Below are 21,299 nucleotides of genomic sequence, written 5' to 3' on the forward strand. Positions count from 1 at the left end.
AGTCTTCACCATTGACAGTTGCCTGCACTGTCTTTGTAGAATAATTGTAGCGATTGTTCTGTAGTACATCAAATAGTGGTGTTCCTCATAGACAGACTCTTGTGTGTCTGAGTACTCCAAACTCAGCCTCACCACTGCCTTTCTCAAGATTGTGCTATGAGAACATAAGACATTTTTTGGTGAGAACCAGCCACTTAGTTCAACATACTGTACCTTGGTAATTAAACTTGAAATAATTTAAGTTTTCAAATTTGAGTTCCAAGGAATTACTAACAATTGTACTAGTGGCCAACTTCTTGTATGTACATGTCTGAGGAACTAATTTGTAAGATCTCACTTTCTGACTGAGGGTTGTGGTGGTAGAAGGCCAAGCAGATCAGCCTAGACTTTCTTGTCACTAACTACAGATTGCAGTTCTTCCTAGGGAATTCCTAGGGGTTTCCAAGGCTGCAAAGAGATATCATCCCTTCAGCAGGTCCTTGTCTGTTGCAGGGTGTCCACCCAGTGGTATGTCCCTGGAGCAGTTCTAGGTGGAGCTGCTTGGGGGCACTCTTACAGTATGCCCAACCAACCCCGACTGACTCCTCTTGATCCGGAGGAGCAACGACTCTATTCAGAGGCTCTACCAAATTGCAGAGGTTCTCATCCTATTACTGATCGCCAGCCCAGCCACCCTTGTGAAGAAACCTCATCTCTACTGGTTTTACTCACAATCTCATTATTTTTGTTATTACCCACAGCACAAGACATTTTTTTAAAATGTATTAACTATCTTCTATTCTGGCCTTTATATTCTTGATTTTTAAATAACAGAAGCCATTAACATTTTTAATCCTGTTCAATTTTAATAATTCAATGATCTCCCCCAGTTAATTTCTGTATGTTTATTTTAAAATTTCTTAAATATTCTACATAGCTTAGTCCATGAGATCCTGAAATCCATTGTGAAACATTTCTCTGTACTTTATCCAGGGCTAATAGTGCCCTTTTTAGAATTTTGAGACCAAAACTGCACACAGTATTTCAGGTGTGGCCTTGAAAGTGTATTTTGCTGCTTAACTATAAAGTTTCTAAAGTTGACTTGTAGTTTTGATGTTTTAATAATCTCTTATGTGCACTGTCTGGCTAAATTTTTCATAAGCCATGTTTCCTAGCTAATCAGGCACATTCAATTAAAATAAATACAAATCAGTACATTTTGGGTCATCAATGATGTGAATGGCAACATTGAGACATAAGAAATAAAATGGGCTTTAAATGTATTATGAATGTACCAAAAAGAATTAATTGGTACTTGTGGTCCAATATGTGCAGAATGAGTACCTACCTCAGTCAGCTACCTCCTAAAGAGCACATAAGAACCAGCACAGTACTTCAAAAGGTAATGTTTATTGCACAAAATAATGTGCAGAGATAATTCAAAATTAAAGTGGCCAAATACATAAGCAAGCAAGAAACATTTTTTTTAAATAAGGGATGATAAAAAGGTCAAAATGAAGGAGTATGGCATTTCTAAAATTAATTTGAAAAGTTTACAATCTTATTATATTTTGAGGCCTCTATTTCTGGGGGAATATTGCTGACATGACTTCAAACAATGAGTCAGTTAACAATTCCCAGAGTGATGCATTGATGTATCCTGTAACAACTTGGCTGCAAGCCTTTCTTAGTAAGCTGACCTGATCAGTATAATTTGATATCATATCTTTTATTAAGATCTGGCGGGGACTGCCAAAGGAGGATAGCAAATACATATGCCTCATGTTTCAAAAAAGAAAAAAATACATTTTGCACAGAATAATTATGTGAAATTAACCATTGCACCAAGTCTTTCCTAAAGTCCTTGCCCACTGTTGTTGTGTAATGAAAACACAAAAGAGTGTGTGAGGCTTACTAAACATTTCAAAAGCAAGCAGAACTTTCTCTCACCTACCCAGATATGGTTTCAGCCTCAACCACCACAGGCAGGCTTCGGCCTATACAAACCCCAAATTAGGAACTGGCTTTTAAACTTTAAAAAATGTAATTGTTCCAGACCATATACAATGCCCCTCTTGTGAGAGGAACTGTAAAATCTCTCTGTAGGTGAGATACGTCTGAATAATCCTTATAAATTGAAGAATTTATTTTGCTTCTGATAAAAAAAAAAGGTAAAGGGTAAAAACAAGGGCAAAAAAACTAGCCCAAAGAGGCAATCCAGAATGAAGAAACCCTAGTATGAAATCCAGAAACCAGAACACAAGAACATAATAATAATAATAATAACAACACATCTTATTTATATAGGACCCTTCCCATGCTCAAGGCGCTTAGAAGCAAATAATAATAAAAAAGAAAGAAAAGAAGAGAAAATCAAATTGAAAACAATACTCATAATAAACTCCAAACAACTCTCAATGATCCACTCTTTGACCTTTGACATTCAGTAAGGAGGACCCAGCCGCTGTGATGTCAAGATTGCCCTGCCTCCTGAGGTTCCACCCACACAACAGAAGAAATGGCAGAATATTTAAAGACATAGTACACAAATAACAAATAATAAGAAATGACATAAATATATGGATAATAATAATTCAAAAAGAACAAAATCAACAATAAAACAGAAAATACACCTAATTTAGGAAGTTGTCATATTTCAGCCAGAGTTCAAATGCTTGCTTTGTGTCTTTGTTGTACATTTTTTGCTTTATTTGTATGCGTGGCTTTTTCTTTTGCTCATGATTTGCAGTATCATGCAGTAACATTTTATGTATCTGTGTTTAAGTCTTTGTCATATTCCATTGGTTTTATGAGTGACCTCAAAGACATGTGGCACTTGCCAGTCATTGCCAGGAACTGCCCTCCACCCTTTAAATCCAGAGGGTCTCTCACAAATCCTACTGGTTCATTTTAAATGCACTTAGGAGTTTTTGGTTAGTTACTAGATTGCTATTGTGCCTATTGTGATTTATTGGATTTTTCGACCTGTTGCTCTGTCTTTTGACCTCTCTTTTGATTTTCGTCTTGGGACTTTGTTCACCTTGGATTTCCTTTGCCAAGAACTCCTTTATTCTCTTTGTGCTATCCAGGGATATAAGGTGTAACAGAGCACTCTGTGAGAATAAAATGTTTCATTTTATAAGGATCCTGTGTTAGCCCTCTTAACGTTTGTCGGTAAATCTCCTCCTGGGCAGGCATTATTGGAAGTCTTTTTGTGTTTTGGAACTCCTAGTTCTTGTCAGAAATAAACCCTGGCTGAAACATAATAATCCCCCTGCCATGGTACTTTCGAAAAGACAACCTCATTAGATCTTTCTTGAGATTTTTACCTACAAGTTTGTATTGCAGAACTAAAAAGATTGTTTCATCCACCATGAAGACAGTGCTAAATTCATCCACTTCGGCTGTGGTCCTGAGGCTATCCCCACTCAGTAATGGTATTTTATCACTGTAATGAGCAGTGATGGCACCATATGAGGCAGCTTGTCACTAGATTACGCCTGAATGTCTATCCTCCTAACAATTGACCCAACATCTATCATACATGCCTCTCAGACCTGTGATGCCCGTGTTTGCAGCCAATGGGAATGTGATGTCAATGGGGTACCTAGTAGTAGAATGAATTAGATACAAAAGTAAAAAGTGCAAAAATTTGTGAAATATTTATTTACAATACTCAGGAAAGTAAGCAAAGACAAAAAAAAATGCTCTATAATGTCATGAAAAATTTAAGAGAAATAAAGACAAAAAGAAAACACTGTCCCTATGCCCAACAGTTAATGCTCCGTAAGTTTCTATTCAAGAAAAATTAAAAGCTATGAATAGTTACTTCATGCTGCAATTCACCACACGCCTTCACCCTGTTTACTTTATTTTTCCCTGTGCAACTCTTTACTGTGCTGAGGAAAACCCAGTCCCCTAGCTTCCTGCAAAAGTTGTCTTTATTGCAATAATTCTTTCTAATTATTATTGTTATTATTTGCTATTTAATTTGTATTATTTTATTGCAACACTATTTAGTTTGTTCATTTAAGGGATGTCCCCATATTGGTGACATTTTCTTTCATGTTCATGGCTGTGCTGTTGATAGTTTATGTGTATGTTGTGTGAGCACCTACACAAAAGCAGTACAAATGTATAAATAAACATTTTTTTATTTATCCAACAAAACCTTTAACAGGTTTCTTCCTCTTAGTACAGCCCAATGCAGCACAGCAAAACAAACATGTACTTCTCCTTTCTCTTTGATTCCTACCAGGCAAATGCTATTCAGCTTCTCTCCCAACTCCGACTCACCTTGCTGAGATTGAGTGGCTTCTTTTGTCTATGACCTGGGAGCACTTCCGTTGCTAGGACATGGCCCGTTGGAAGCACTTCCAGGTCTACTGGAAGTTCCTGAAAGTGGGGACTGCGAATCCCAAGAGCTCCCTTTGGCAGCCTTCATGTAATCCAGCAGGGCTGCCCCATGGGGCTACAGATCTTGCAGTTGTCTGTGTGGATATCCCAACCCAGGGATACTGCCATCTGGTGTACTAGGGGAGAAAATGTTCAGCTGTATTCATCTACCCTAGTGCTTCGATTGTACTGGCCTCCCGAGGGAGTAAGGACTTTTGTTCACCCTGGTCAGGATGTCAGTCACTGTGTGCCATCTATTACAGTTGCTAACACATGACGTTACATTGACACTACACATTACATCAGCTTGCCATGGCTATTTAAGATGACACACCTCATTTATCATCCAGATTTTTGGATTCAGAACAAATTTCATGAAGTAAAGTATTGTCAGAGAGATGATTTCTTAGTTATGGTAAGGGCATCTTTATTGCAGTGTTCCTCAACATTTGATTTTGCACTTACAGTTCTGATTTTGACATTGGATTTCCTGCCTGACTGGACTTGACTACTGCTCCATTTCTGACCCTTGGTTTAGATTTTCATCTCCCAGCCCTAAAAATTGGTTTCATTTGTTAGTGCATTTTTGTCAAAACCACGATAACTTGAGGATAACCTGCTCCCTGTGAATTATGTTTCCTCCCCTCTAATAATTTTCAAAATCTCATAAGCATCCATCTTCACCTGAGAAGTGCCTGTTAGCCCTATGAATTAAGCTCTCAGCTAGCATAATTCTACAGAGGCTGTTTCCCATCTGCTATTTGCTATATTCAAACAACATAAGAATGAAGTTAACTCTCTACATACGCAAGTAAAAACCACAACTGTTTTAGAAGCAAACATATCCCAGCCACACATGGAGGCTTAACCAACGTATTGTGATGGTGGGGAGCTTTCCGTAAAAGTTCAGATGGAAAGGATTAAATAATCAAGTGGCAAATATTTTAGGGACATTACTGAAGAGTAGTCACACATACCAAAGGGCAGAAACACTTAATAGAATTGTTTGTCTGAATTCAAGATAGATTCCTAAATACAGGGGGCGTTTTTTTTTTATTAGGATGTATGAATTTCCTTTATTTTACAAACAAGATTTGGTTGTGTTTCAGACTGCTGGGCAATCATTTATAGAAAGACTGTCATCATTTTGTAGGGGTTTAACCCTGGATTTCCTTAAATTGTATATTTCTATTGTATTCTGTGTCCTTTCTTTTAGTTAATTTGCCTTGCTTTTGTGTTTTCTTTGTTAATTTTATTTTCATTAATGAATCAACTTCTGGTAATCCTTTATTTTTTGGTTTAAATATTTTCCCCAGTTTCTATTAATAATGTAATTGTCAAACTGTTTTTAATGGTGGTTGGGCTGCACCATTCATTAGACTATAAGCACCAGGCACTGTGATTAGGCCTCTCATAATAAGTGCCTGGTGAGTTACATGAAAACCTTAAATATTTTTGTTTTCATAATATACTGCAGCAAAGGTGTAACTACGTCTTTTTTCTACATAGTTTCAATGATGCTTGATACAAGTCTTCCGGCATTTACAAAAGTGCATAGATTCCTCTGAAGTGCAGTCTTTTGATCACATGCACATCCACTCATGCTTCACCTGCTGTATCCTTTTATCTGACTTGAAAGACTTCCACCCATTGACTTTTTGAGTGGTCCAAAGATGTGGTAATCACTGAGGCCATGGTCTGGCAAGTACGGTAGATGTGAAAGAAACTTCACATGCAGTTCTTTGATGGTTGCAATTGTTGCACTAGAAGTATGAGGCCGAGCACTGTTATGTTGCAACAAGACTTGGACTTGGATTTGATTGCAGGTTGAAGATGGTTTATAAGTGGCACTGGTGACACACCTTGGTGCATATTTCCAGTGGGGCTGCTATCTTTATACTGTTGTTTTGAAATCTTGTAGCTCATCTGCACTGTGCTTCCACCAAATGGACAATCAACAAACAATGTTATCAAATGGCATTACAATGGTACAGTCTTTGGAATTTCTACTGCACCACAGAATATATATATATTCAAATAGAGGCACTGTTGACCCCTTGAACCCTCAGACCAGACGTCAGACTATTAGCCACCCTGCCTCCCAACTCAGCTCAACGTCTGGGATTTCCCACAATCCTTTTATAGTCCTTGACCCGGAAGTGTTTCGCCTTCTCTGTCCACGTGACATGGGACACTTCCGGGTCAGAAAAAAATTCCTTTTTCTTCTCCCCGGAAGCACGTCATTCCTTGTGTCGCTGTGATTAAGACGCACTTTCAGGTTATGGTGCAAATAATTCCTGGGCCTCCCTGCAGCGACTCATGGCGGCCCCCGTGGTATCCAGCAGGGCTGTGCATTAAAAGTCCACTGTCCATAATTCCCTGCTGGCATTCGGGATAGCTCCATGCTGCAAGGAGGGCTCCATCTGGCGGCCTGGGGGTATTGGCCGAGATAAATAGCTGGCCATATCTCATAATATATGATAATACGTCTGCCCAAGGGGGGGCGGGGTGCACTAATGCTCTTTCTGAGTTCCCTGCAGGCCTTTCCTGGGAAATCCCACCAGGAGCCACTGCCTCGACTTGGGACACATCACTTCCGGTCCCTGCCCTGAGGACGACATCACTTCCGGTCCCAGCCCCGAGGACGACATCACTTCCGGTCCCGGCCCCGAGGACGACATCACTTCCCCCAAACTTCATATAAAGCCTCACACCTTTTCCCTGGAAGTCAGTTCTGTTTTGGACTCTGTCTTGTAAACTTGACTCAACAAAAGAATCATTTACCTTTGCAGCCAGGACACTGAATTATATGGGTGGCTGCCCCAAACCTTGCCATGTCTCTTGTCCCTTCTTCTCACAATATATATATATATATATATACTGCGGTGGGTTGGCACCCTGCCCAGGATTGTTCCCTGCCTTGTGCCCTGTGTTGGCTGGGATTGGCTCCAGCGGACCCCCGTGACCCTGTGTTCGGATTCAGCAGGTTGGAAAATGGATGGATATATATATATATATATATACAGTAATCCCTCCTCCATCGCGGGGGTTGCGTTCCAGAGCCACCCGCGAAATAAGAAAATCCGCGAAGTAGAAACCATATGTTTATATGGTTATTTTTATATTGTCATGCTTGGGTCACAGATTTGCGCAGAAACACAGGAGGTTGTAGAGAGACAGGAACGTTATTCAAACACTGCAAACAAACATTTGTCTCTTTTTCAAAAGTTTAAACTGTGCTCCATGACAAGACAGAGATGACAGTTCCGTCTCACAATTAAAAGAATGCAAACTATATCTTCCTCTTCAAAGGAGTGCGCGTCAGGAGCAGATCATATCAGAGAGATAGAGAAAAGCAAACAAATCAATAGGGCTATTTGGCTTTTAAGTATGAGAAGCACCGCGGCACAAAGCTGTTGAAGGCGGCAGCTCACACCCCCTCCGTCAGGAGCAGAGAGAGAGAGAGAGAGACAGAGAAAAACAAACGAGCAAAAATCAATACGTGCCCTTCGAGCTTTTAAGTATGCGAAGCACCGTGCAGCATGTCGCTTCAGGAAGCAGCTGCACAGAAGGTAGCAACGTGAAGATAATCTTTCAACATTTTTAGACGAGCGTCCGTATCGTCTAGGTGTGCGAACAGCCCCCCTGCTCAATCCCCCTAGGTCAGGATCAGAGAAAGTCAGCGCAAGAGAGAGAGAGAGAAAAGTAAGTTGGGTAGCTTCTCAGCCATCTGCCAATAGCGTCCCTTGTATGAAATCAACTGGGCAAACCAACTGAGGAAGCATGTACCAGAAATGAAAAGACCCATTGTCCGCAGAAATCCGCGAACCAGCAAAAAATCTGCGATATATATTTAAATATGCTTACATATAAAATCCGCGGTAGAGTGAAGCCGCGAAAGGCGAAGCGCGATATAGCGAGGGATTACTGTATATATATATATATATATATATATATATATATATATATATATATATATAATCACTGAAGAAGTGTTGGTGCACTTAGTTTTGGTGATCCCCATTTAATGTCTGATTTATTGGTTTGGCTTTTGGTCAATGAGAAAAAAAAACAATTAGGCATCCACTTCTGGCATTAATAAGTGTGTATGCTCACTCTCACGGACTTCCGTGTTCTCCAAGCTTCTGGTCAACAATGACACCAGCTGTCTGGGCTGGTTGTTTTTAAGGTGGCAAGAAGTGGAAGAGACAGGGCGACTGTTTGCGCTGGTGGAAGTAACATGTTGCTAGGTTGGAAGTTTACATTGATGATGCTGGGAATCATGGTTGTTGATGATATGTGGTAAGTTCTCTCACTTTCTTGATTTCACAGACTGCTCTAAATCTTGTTAAGGAACTCTAACCTTCAAACTTCTGCCTTCCGTTTAAAATTAAATTAACCCAAGCAGAAAGTAGGCATTTGTATTGTAACCTGTGATTGTCTCTGGCTGCATTCATAATATTTGTACTTATTTGTTCTTTACATTTTTGAAGACTAGAAAATCATAACTGTTGTGATGAGCAGCATGAACAAATGGCAAAGTGTGTGTGAGACCCTTAAAAAGATTCACAAACCAGGCCAAGACCCTCAGTAGCCTGTCTAAAGAAAGGCCTCCCCTCAGGCATCCTGATCCCAAACTCAGGCTTTGGCTTGCCTGGACTGAAAACGGGGAGCTGGCTTTAAAAGTTCAACAAATTCTCTAATTTTTTATGAAGTATAAAAGAATGCCTCTGGCTTGAGGGACAAGTCCAAAAAAGAATCTTTATAAATAAGGAATTTATTTAGGTAATGATCAAAAAAGAAAGAAAAAGCAAAAATAAGGAAAAATGATTTTCCTACAAAAGAAATGCAAAGTGAATATATTGTGCCTAAACTAGAATGCAAGATTTTTGAAAAGAACCGGAAGAGAAAACCTAATTAGAGATGTGCAAAATTCATTAACCAAATGGCAATTTTATCCAAAATCATAGTCAATGATTAAGAAGAAATAGAACTTTTAAACTGAGATAATACAAAGAAACAATCAAAAAGGAATTTACAGGCTTTTACCCAAACTCAGATAAATTAGAACTAAAAATGGCAACCCTTAAATAGTTTCACCAATTATGTTATTGTTGTGCCATCCCAGTGAATAGTGGGAAACACGACTGAGGTCATGAATGCCACAAAATGTATAAATGGCAGCACCTGTTGTCTAAACAAATTCTCATAAAAAGATAAAGTAAAAAATGTTAAAGTTTTAATAATGCCTTTAAGTAGAAAATAAACTGTAGAAATGGATTCCTTGGGTATGAAAACCCCAGAGAAGACCATGATAAGTTTAGAAAGAGTTAAATCATAATTGTTGACATGTAGACTAAATGTCCTTGCGATGGCAAGAAAACTATTAACAGCATATGCTTGGGTAATATACTGACTTTGGAAGAATAACAACACTCTCTGAAGCTTCTTGACCAGGGTAAAAATACTCTGGTCATGCAGTCTCCTTTTTATTAAAGAAAAATAAATCTTTTACATGCACACCGCCGTGCACCAAAATCACACGAGCACTTAACAACGCAAACACCTCTTTCAGTTGAGAGCATTTTACATTTATATGTTAACACCCCCACTTGCTCTCACATTGCTATGCATTTTTGACAACAGCCTTCCATAAAAACAGAATAGACTTCTCAATTTACGTACCGAATACAAATCCTTTGAACCTTTCCAATTTCATCTTTGTTACAGGTTTTGTCATAATATCAGCAACCATTTCTTCTGTTGGACAGTACGTCAGAGTAATTTTTCCATCATTTAACATTGCTCTGACAAAGTGGTACCTAATGTCCACATGTTTACACCTCTGTCTGCTTACAGGGTTCTTTGCTAGGGCAATTGCACCCTGGTTATCCTCATAAATTTCCACTGGTCCATGCTGAATTTCACCTTCTATTCTATTTAAGAGCTGGATGAGATACATACCCTCCTGTACTGTTGGGAGTAAGTGTCATATACTCAGCTTCACATGTAGATAATGCCACAGTGGATTGCTTCTTTGTTTTCCATGAAATTAAAGCCCTCATTTTACTTAGACTGAAACAGTATCCAGTCATGCTGCGTCTATCATCTGCATCTGTTGCCCAATCTGCATCACTATAGGCTTGTAATTTTAATTGATCTTCACATTTTCTATAACATATAGCATAGTCAGAGTTCCTTTCAAATATCGTATCACATGTTTTGCTGTCACCCACTGTTGGGTACTTGGTTTGGACAAGTACTGTGATAGCTTACGGATGACAAAATTTAAGTCTGGTCTAGTACATGTCATTAAATAGATCAAACTGCCAACTAGTTCTCTAAACCTTTTGGGATCAACTGACTTATCACATTCCTGGTTATAATCTAGCTTCTGCTCACATGGTGTTGCTCTTGTTTTACATTCTGTCAAGTCAAACCTTTCCAAACTTTTCTTAATATACCCCTCTTGGTCCATTTTTACAAAATCATCTCCTTGCTCAAAGTTTATTCCAAGAAATGTTTCAGTTTTCCCAGGTCTTTCATTCTAAACTTCTCTGTTAGCATTTCTTTTACATTTTTCATTACCTCTTCATCACTTGCAGCTAGTATCAAATCGTCAACTCAAATGATGATTGTTATTTTGTCATATCCAGTTTCTTTGGTATACACACAATGGTCAGCCGGATTTTGTATGAATCCATTTTTGCACAAGTGATCATGTAACATTTTGTACTAATTCCTGCCTGATTGTTTTAACCCATACAATGATTTCTCCAATTTGCATACTAATTTTTCTCCTTTCTCAGAATAAAACTCAAATCCTTCTGGCTGTTCCATATACACTTCACAGTCTATCGGCGCATGCAAGTATGCAGTTGTTACATCCATCTGATGTAACAACATATCATTCTGTGCAGTTATTTGGATCAAAACTCTTTTGCTTGTCATATTTGCAGTTGGAGAAAAAGTCTCTTTATAATCTACTCCTGTCACCTGATTGTACCCTTTAGCTACATACCTTGCTTTGGATGTCTCAGAACCATCAGGATTGTTCTTAATGGCATACACCCATCGACCCCCACTGTATTTTTACCCTCAGGTAAGGTGGTTAACGTGAAAGTCTTATTTTCTTTAAATGAGTTAATTTCTTCCTTCATTGCATTCTTCCACTCATGGGTTGATTGGAATTTACTGCTTCTGTAAATGTTTGTGGCACCTTATTTATAATATGGTAACAATAATCAATATTAACTGTTGTTTGGTTGTTGTTATCTATATCAAATACATAATCATCCAAGTACGTTGGCTTCCTATGCTCTCTGCTGGGTTAGCGTGTACCTGGATTGGCTTGTGAACTGTCTTGGTTACCTGCTCCAGTTTGATTTCCATGAACCTGTACTGGCTTTTCATCAGTAATATCAGAACCACCAATAATTCTGCTAATCTGCCTAGTATTACCCCTCCTCAGGTCACAATCGTCACTCTCATCAATCTGTTCCCGGTCAGTTTGTGTGCTCTGCTCTATCCTACCCTTCTCAATAAATTTCACTAGTCTGTGCTTTAGGACCCTGCCAGTATCTAGATAGTAGATTATGTAGGCTGGGCTATATTTGTCATAGCGAACAAAAATACCTTTCTCACAACTACTGTCTAACTTCTTTTTGTCTTGTTTGTATGCATAGCATACTGACCCAAAATTATGCATCCCAGAAACATTAGGCCTTTTTCCTGTCAACAGAAAGTATGGTGTCTGTTTGGTGCAAATGTAGTAGCACCTGTTCCTGATTATCACTGCTGTTTGTACCGCATACATCCATAGCTCTTTGGGGAGGTTACTCTCAATGAGCATGCACCTGGCCATGTCAAATAGTGTTCTCCACTGTTGTTCAGCAGTACCATTCTGGTGAGCTGAGTAAGGTTCAGAAGTTTCATGTCTGATACCATTTTTGGTCAGCAGTGATTTAAAGCTTTCAGATTTAAATTCTGTACCATTGTCTGACCTCACACATTTGATTTTCCCATAAAGGGCACTGTCAGCAATAAACTTCTCCAAAGCTACAATGGTACCACTTTTATCCTTTAAAAAACAGATAAATATTACACTGGAAAAGTCATCAGTGAATACCATCACATATTGTTATCCCCCCTTTGATCCTGGGTCAATTGGACCTGCTAAATCTGTGTGAACTAATTCAAGTACTTCTTTGGCTCTTTTGTCAGGACATCTGTTTCTGCTCTGGGTAAATTTTCCCTGAATGCAAACTTCACAGGTAAGACTGGTCTTATCAACTTTACCCTTGATTTTTAACCCGTCAACAACATGTTGTAGCTTCAATATGTCATCATAATTACAGTGGCCAAGAATTTCATGACATGTCTGCACAACCTGACAACTCTTACAATTGTCATCGTTTCCATCACATACTGTGTTTAAGAAGTACAGTCTGTTCTACTCTTCGATGTAAGTAAGTAAGTAAGTAAGTAAGTAAGTAAGTAAGTAAGTGAACTTTATTGTCATTCATGCCATACAACAGTACAACAACAGATGCATAGCTGAACGAAATTGCGTTTCTCCAGGCTCAATGTGCAGACATAAAAGACAGGTGCATAAAAGACAACATACAGACATTACAAACATTTCACTTCTTACACAGAAAGTAGGTAAGACAGCGTAAGACAGCACAAGGCAGCACAGTACAAACAATAAAAACAAAAGATATATATAAATGTAAGCCAGTCAGTGGGTGAAATATAATATGAAAGAAAATACTGCACATCGTTTCACAGTGATTGTGATATTGCACTATATGGATACAATATTTATACATAATATATACAATATTGACAATGTAATATTGTACGATATTACAATACAATATAATGTAAACTTAAGACTTGTGGTAATAAAGTGCACAGTAAGTAAGAGACCAAAATGACATAGGTTATTTAACAGAGTTTAGTATTCTGATGGCCTGAGGGAAGAAGCTCCTGTTAAATCTGGTCGTTCTGCAGTGCATACTGCGGTAACATTTTCCAGAGGGCAGAAGTTCAAACAGCCCATGTGCTGGCTGTGTGGGATCTTTATTGATCTTAATGGATCTGCTCTGGCAATGTGAGTAGTGTAATTCTTGAACAGATGGGAGTGAGGACCCGATGATTTTCTCTGCTGTCCTCACCACTCTTCGAAGTATCTTCTGATCAGCGGCAGTGCAGCTACCATACCAAACTGAGATGCTGCTGGTCAATATACTTTCTATAGTGCCTCTGTATAAAGTTGTGAGGACAGGAGAGGGAAGGTTTGATCTTTTCAGCCTTCGGAGAAAATGAAGTCGCTGTTGTGCCCTCTTGACAAGAGAAGTGGTATTTGTGGTCCATGTCAGGTCTCTAATGTGCACTCCCAGAAACTTGGTGCTTCTCACTGACTCTACACTGTTTCCATGGATTGTAAGTGGCTGGTAAGGCATGTGTTTTCTCCTGAAGTCAATAATGATCTCTTTTGTTTTGTTGACATTCAGTGCCAGTTTGTTTTTTCCACACCAGGCAATGAGTTGATTGACTTCCTCTCTGTATGCAGAGTCATCATCATTACTGATGAGACCCACTACTGTTGTATCGTCTGCGAATTTTATGATGTGATTCGACTTGTAATTGGCACAGCAGTCATGAGTCAACAAGGTTGGCCATCGCTGCTTTCACTGAGAAAATGTGCGATCCCTCTGGTTTTGGTTCCATCAGCCAGCTCCATGGTGTGCCTCCCTGGCTGGAACTTGTCATCAAATGTCTTAAACCTTTTGATGTCTGAAATGATATGGGATGTTTCTCCTGTGTCAACCATCAAGCCTTTCAGCTTCAACCTTGGCTTTTTCAGGTTTTCACTTGTCTTGAAAGCATAAGTATGTTCGGTGTCCTCCTCAGCCATCTGCTTTGCATTGTCATTGTGCTGCCATCTCTTTCGGCACATTGCATCTCTGTGTGTCTTAATTTTGCAATAGCTGCACCACTGGGTCTGCCCAGAATGCTTTTTCAGGCATGCTCTGGCAATATGTCCTTTCTGTCCACAACTGTAGCATATAATATCTGCCCAGCTTTGTGCTGGGCTTTTCTTGTACCTGTACTCTCATCACATGATCATCTGATGCACAAACACTGTATTTCTCCGTGTCTTCATAACTTCTCAATTTTACTTTAAAGTCTGCAAAGGTCATAGTCTCATTGCTATGTGTCATATACACAGTGAATGCCTTAATTAAATGTTTCTGGAAGGCCCTTCAAAATCATTGCTATCAGGAGACCGTCATTTAATGTTTCCCCCGCACTTCTTAACGCTGTAATGATATTCTCTCGTGTATTATATAATCGGTTACGCTTTCTCCATGAGCCTTCTGTTATGAGGTCAACTCAGTATATAAACTAATTATTCATGGCTTGCCTTTACCAGCGTAATAGTCTCTTATGATTTTTAGTGCTTTTCTGCCGTCATCTGCAGCTTCTCGCATAATGAGGGAGAGGCTCTTATCATCTAGAAACTGTATTAATTCATCATAGGCCTCACCATTTCTTTCAGCGTCTTCCTCTCTGTCTTCATCTTCATTTGGCTCATGCAGTATCGTCTCTTTTTACCCTTGTAACCGCAGATGGCCCAAACATTTTGTTTATAACAGTTCATAGTTCTTCTCTTCTCCATCGAACACTAACCTACTCCATTGGTTACCCTGTTCTCTCTTTTTAATTCCAGTAGCCCATGCGTCTGCAGTACCCGCCATGCCGTTTTACTCGAAATTTTTTGCCAATTAACTCACGAGTGTCCTGGTCCCATAACCTGTTGACATGTAGACTAAATATCCTTGCGATGGCAAGAAAACTATTAACAGCGTACGCTTAGATAATATACTGCCATCGGAAGAATAAAAATACTCTCTGAAGCTTCTTGACGAAGGTAAAAATACCCTGGTCATGCAGTCTCCTTTTTATTATAAAATAAAAAATCTTTTACACCACCGTGCACTTAACAAAGGGAACCATCTTTCAATTGAGAGCATTTTACATTCATATGTTAACAATAATAGAACATGTTCAATCAGTGATCCAAAATTAAAGCAATCCCAAAAACAGAAGCAAAAGATACGTGATGGAAGTATGGGCTAAAGTAAAAAAAATGGAACCCATTTTTTTAAGGGTTTTTGAATAAAGTTTTTGTGAAATGCTTTGAGCCTGGGGAAGGTGCTATATAAATAAAATGTATTATTATTATTATTATTAAGTAGTGGACCACCTCTTTAATGCCACTTAGAACATTTTTAGCATTTTAGTGATCCCTGAACTCAAACAGACATCTGACCAGTCTAGTTTTTGGTTAAAAAGGTAGTTTATTAAAAAAAAAATCAAATAAACAAGGTAAGGTAAAACAGAAGGATCCTAGGACAATTCAACGTATAAACATAGTGACACTGCCCCTCTGGACCTGTCTAAACACCCATTGCCTAATGCCAGGCTGAGACGTGGTATCCTGGCAGCCAGGTAATAATATTCTGTTTGGGAGGTGCTGTATACTGCCTTGTCATACCCTCCATTCTCTTGTTCTCTCCAACAGTTAATTTCCTACCTTTCACGCAGTGATTAAAGGGTAGGCTCTGGCTCACTGTGGTACTGTATTAAAATAATCAATATTGAATTCTTTTTAATGAGGATTTTCAAATTAAAGGAAGGGATTAAGGACATCCACTTGGACCAAGCTTTTATTTGACAAAGTTCTCCGAGAACTGGCAGCACAGTGTCTAGTACACCATTCAGCCAGACGCAAAATCTGTTTCCCAATTGTTAACTCTGGCAAGACTCTGAATAGATAAACAAGTTATTAAACACTGACATGGCCTAACAAATGATTTTCTACAAAGTTATCTATTACCCTTCACACAGCAATACCACCGAAGTGTAAGCAATCAAATTTTACGATTGTCTACGTGTATGCTTTAAAGTCTCAGGTATTTAAGGTTCAGGTTTTATATCGATGAATGTAAATTAAGACAAAGAGTATTGGCATCCTGCAGAAGGTCCCATTTAATTCTGATGTCCAGAGAATGAATATAGTGCTCAGTCATGAAAAGAAAACATTTGTTGTTTGCCATCACTGAAAGAAAAAAAAAAAAAAAAGGTTCCTGATGCCCACGTGTCTGGCACAAACTATCATAAAATTTCAAAAACCTCTTCATTAGGTTCAGATAATAGATGAATATTTGGGATGGATGGACTTTTGGATTTTCTGCTTGTCTTTTGGATTTTGCTCTCCATCTCGCCTTTGAAATACTGTATTCTGTGTTACTACCTTTTTAGATTTGACTGTCCTCCTTATTTTTGTCCTTACCCTTTTGTTTATGAACTTATGCATTTCCCCATGAAATTAATAAAGTTTACAGTATCTAATCTAATACTCCTGTGACCTGGGATTTGGAATAGGCTCACAATCCGTCTTGCATTTGTAAAAGGTGACTTAAGGAGATGGCATCCATCTGTAAAAATTTCTGATCCAATACCCCCAATATTTGGGAGGCCACCAGCCAAACTATGCAAGCCAGGAAAATAGCTATTAAACTAACAGAAACTGCATTACTTACGATTGCCCATCTTTCTCTTTGTAACCTTCAGAATCTGGATGTCTGTGCATTAATCCTAGTTGAGGGGTGGAGGTCAACTTTCTAAATGCACACTGACCAATGGTTCTACAGCTCAGCAGACATTAATTATATAATACAGCAAGATCAAAGCCTCAGCATGTATAATGTGGGATTGCCTACTGCCAACTAACAAATTAGGGCCATCAGAATGGCATTGTGCCAATTGCCCATTGGACTCTGTGTCTTAAACTGGTTCCCCTAATGAGTCTTCTTTAAAGACCTTGATGTTACTTGTTAATCCACACAGGATGTTTTATCACACACATTTTACGTCTTCCAGCTTCTCCTCCTTTGCCGTGCCATCTTTACTATGCATCTGCCAGTCAGTAAGAAACAATATATGGGCACTTTACATCTAACAGCAGAAAGGGGCTTTTAGAGGTTAGAAATGCTTTAGATTTTTGTACAGTTATGACAGTCTATTTGATAACCACAAAGACATCTGGAATCCATTTTCCATCAAGCTGAGAAGCATTCTTTTAGAAGGCTGGATGAGCACTGATGTGAAAGTCTTAGCTGAGACACACAGGCTTGTGTTAAGAACCTGATTCACGTCCATTCATTCCACCTCTCCGAATTCTCTTTCCCTCACTGCTACAGTAGCATGCACCTCATGTTTGCTCTGTTCAGTCAGTAACTGAATGCTAAAAATAATTTCAACATCTGAACTACTTTTTCTTTTCTTGGCGATTTCCAAAGGAAAACTGGTCTGTTGATTATATTTTTCAGCTTTTTTCATGTTTTTTTTCCTATTTCCCGGCAATCATTATTTACTCGTTTATGTTTGTTTATAGTAATTACTGCTTGGTAGGGGAAACTCTAAATCTTTACTGTCACATAAATAGAGAAAAACAATATTGAGTCATTAAAATTAGACAAAATTGTTTCTGCGTGGTTTTAATCTTGCTGTACGCTTGGTCCTCATATATCTTTTTTTACTAGGCCCATAATTGCAATGTTTTCTTCACTGTCTCTTCCCTTTTTTTTAGGAATGTTTGGGTTTTGGCAGTTACAATGCTCTCATTTTGGCAAAAATTGTTTCCTCCCAGCAATTTGTATAGCCTGTCACCAATATTACTCTCCTATTTCACATTTCATTTGACCAAAGTTTGCAGCTCCTGCATTGTTTGCCAAGCCTCTCAGATTTGTCAAGAAGAAATCAATAAGATACTGTCTGTGCATATAATACACCATGTCCCATGCATGCTGCTTCATTGTAGAAATTGGAGAGCTAGAGTTTGAAAATATCTTGGCCTGGGGCTACAAGAAAGGTCAACAATAGTGATTTCTGGGCCTTGGTTCTGTTCTTATGCGCAATTCTTTCCCTTTTTAAAATTATATTCATATACCTTTATAAATAACAGTTCGAATTTTGGGGAGTGTGTGGGAAAAAAGAAAGCAAGGGAGAATGAGAAGGAAAAACAATCTTTGGATTGCTTTTCCGATTCAACCCGGCCGTCCGGTCAGATTATTTTCTTAACCTGTGCTATTGACCTCTCCTCAGCTGTATTTTTTCAAAAAGTATAAAACTGCTTAGTTGCTCAGGAAAAAAAAAAAGTTACTTTTACTCTAGGTCGCCCTCTTGTGGAAATTAATAATTTTTTGTCTGTTTGCTCTGAAATCAACTTGAAAAACCAACTGATCTGAGTTGTCTACAGCTGCATAAACATTTACTTAGTCACTGCTTTTCAATTATCAATTTTAAATGTAGCAGTTTACCAAAAATTATATTAAGAGTATTGCCGAATGAGTGTTTATATATAAATCATACAGTGACGTGTGTCCCAATCCCACACCCGGTTGTTACCCATGTGGATTTAGCATGTTCCCCATTGTGTCTACATTAGTTTTATTTCAGGAAGAGACTCCAGTCCCATTCCGCCCTCAATTATGTGTTATGCTGCGTGTTTCAGAGTTCCATCCACTACAAAAATATACCACTGCCCCAGCATTCTGAACAATGCTCGATAGTGTTGTGTGATATTTTTCCCAGTCTCTAAATCAATGCTTTTTTTTATAATAAATACACACTAAAGAAAGTTCCATATAAAACAAATCTCTTCATTATTCTATTTAAAGTATGTTTAACAATGGATGTTGCTGTCCTGCTTCCCCTAGGATCCGCAGCCTCTTAACTCAACTTCACAATCTGTCTCTTGATACCCACTCTTCCTACCACAGAAAGGGACTTTCCCTTTTCCTTTTGATTTTCCTTATAGCACTTCTTTGGGTCAGTCAGAAATAATGCTTGGCTCGGCTGGCCACACCAAGCGATGTTGCCTCCTGGTGACAACTTGGAACATTAGCTCTCTATTATGGAGTACTCTTACAATTCCAAATTATATTTGTATAACGTTCTTCACTGAGTGCAGGCACAGAGTGCTGTGAGCAATTCTCAGTTAAAGTATACATTATACTAATTAGTAAATACGGAACTAGTACTCCTAAATACGGGATTGGTAAAGCACACAAAGAAAAAGGCAGAAACTGATTAAACATAAATGGAGACCAACACTATTCAATTAATTAATAGACAGATATTGTTGATCGGCAAAATTCACCAAAGTGTTTTTTGCAGCATATTATTCACCGGAGACCTTGTTCGTGTAATATTTTCTTGGAAATTTTCCAGGTGGCTGGGTAAAGCAAACATTTTTTCCATGCGCCCTATGATGCTTTGTGAATCCAGTATGACATTATAGAGCTGTAGCAGCCACGCGCACATCTTTTACACATGCCTACTGTAAGATTGTTACTGAGTTGGCCATAGCTGAGTCACAAGCTCAAAAGGAAAAAAAAAAAATGGTTTCAGCCACTGAAATGTGCTAAACCCCCCCCTTCCACTTCATAGTGTTGTGCAATATTTTTCCCGGTCTCTAACCACACAAGGCTCTTCCACTTGCGGTCGTTTCAACCCGTAGGGCTCTTCAATTGCTGTATGTGTTGTCAGTCTTCTTGAAAAGGTATAAATGGGTCCCATGCTACAAAGGCTGTGAAAAACTGCCAGATTTCCATGTGTTTAAAAAATTAACAAAAAAGCTTGCAGTATTACAAATACTGCCACCAGATAAATAACATTGATCCCAGTGTGCCCTTCACCACATGGGTAATTATGCATACAAATTATCCATGTGACCAGCAACCAACTGAAAACGAGCCTCATCCATCAGAAAACAGAGGACATGCTTCGAAATAATTAAAACAAAAGATTTATTACTATTTACAAGGTGTTTTTTTCTTCTTGATGGAAGAAGAAAGTGCAAAGGATCTGCAGAGATGCATGGGAAACAAAAAAGATGTTCCCCCTGTGTCAGGAGCCACGGCTTCAAACAATGGAACAAGCCAGACCCTCGCCACTGCTTCGTGGCATGGCCAATGTGAGCATCAAGATAGGAACTCTGTGAGCACAATGATCTATATTTTATTTACTTATTGCTAATTTGTGGCTGTTTGTTGTAGTTTGTTTGTGATATTCATTCAATTTGTGTCTTTTGTTGTTTGAGACATGGTGGCACGGTGGTTTCCTCTGTATACTCTCCTGTATTTTCCCATTACATCCCCAGGTTTCTTTTTTCTTTTTTTTTAAGTAAAAGCTGCACCACAGCATAGGCTGGGACTGAACAAGTCCCAAGACAACCATTTTTAATGTCCAAACTGCTAGGCCCAAAAGCACTTCAAAACCATCTTTAAGAAGAAAAGAGGGAACTATATCTATAGGACAAGTTGTGAGTTTAACTTGATGCAGACAGAGAGACACAGACTCAAACTGATGAAAAACATCTGATCATGGAGGAGGAGCAGAAGGGTTATCAGGTCATCAATAGAGAGGGAAATGATGTGCTTTAGTTACGATAATTCAGATAGAAAAAAGAAGAAGAATTTAATTTCATAGATTTGAGATTTTCTCCGGAATGCTTCCGCCATTTATCATACCTGAAAAAAAGAAGAAGCCTACACGGCAGGAAAACTGTTACTTTTTAGCCCTATATTTCCTGCAAATCACCGATTGGTGAATAATGTCTGTTGATGCAACTCTGTCTCAAAAATTATTTTTGTTCCTTCCTTGAACAAAAGAAATTAATTGATAAACACTCACAGAAACATGCTGTAAGTCAATCCTACACAAATGGCTTCCTATAACTTTGTTAATGTTGGGTTTCCTCTTATTCAAATTAAAGTGATACATCTTCATTTAAGGTTAGGTGAATAAAATTGAGGAAACTGAAACTAATCTCTAAATTCAGACAGTAA

The 21,299-nt window shown here is 38.6% G+C and overlaps 1 protein-coding gene across 3 annotated transcripts in view; it reads left to right on the forward strand.

The window, feature by feature from the left end:
- Nucleotides 1–21,299, forward strand: part of LOC114645187 (glypican-5-like) — a 331,905-nt gene that overhangs the window by 188,578 nt on the left and 122,028 nt on the right. The gene's annotated exons all lie outside the window — the stretch shown is intronic.

Source organism: Erpetoichthys calabaricus, chromosome 2 (genome assembly GCF_900747795.2).
Source record: "Erpetoichthys calabaricus chromosome 2, fErpCal1.3, whole genome shotgun sequence".
Taxonomy (NCBI): domain Eukaryota; kingdom Metazoa; phylum Chordata; class Cladistia; order Polypteriformes; family Polypteridae; genus Erpetoichthys; species Erpetoichthys calabaricus.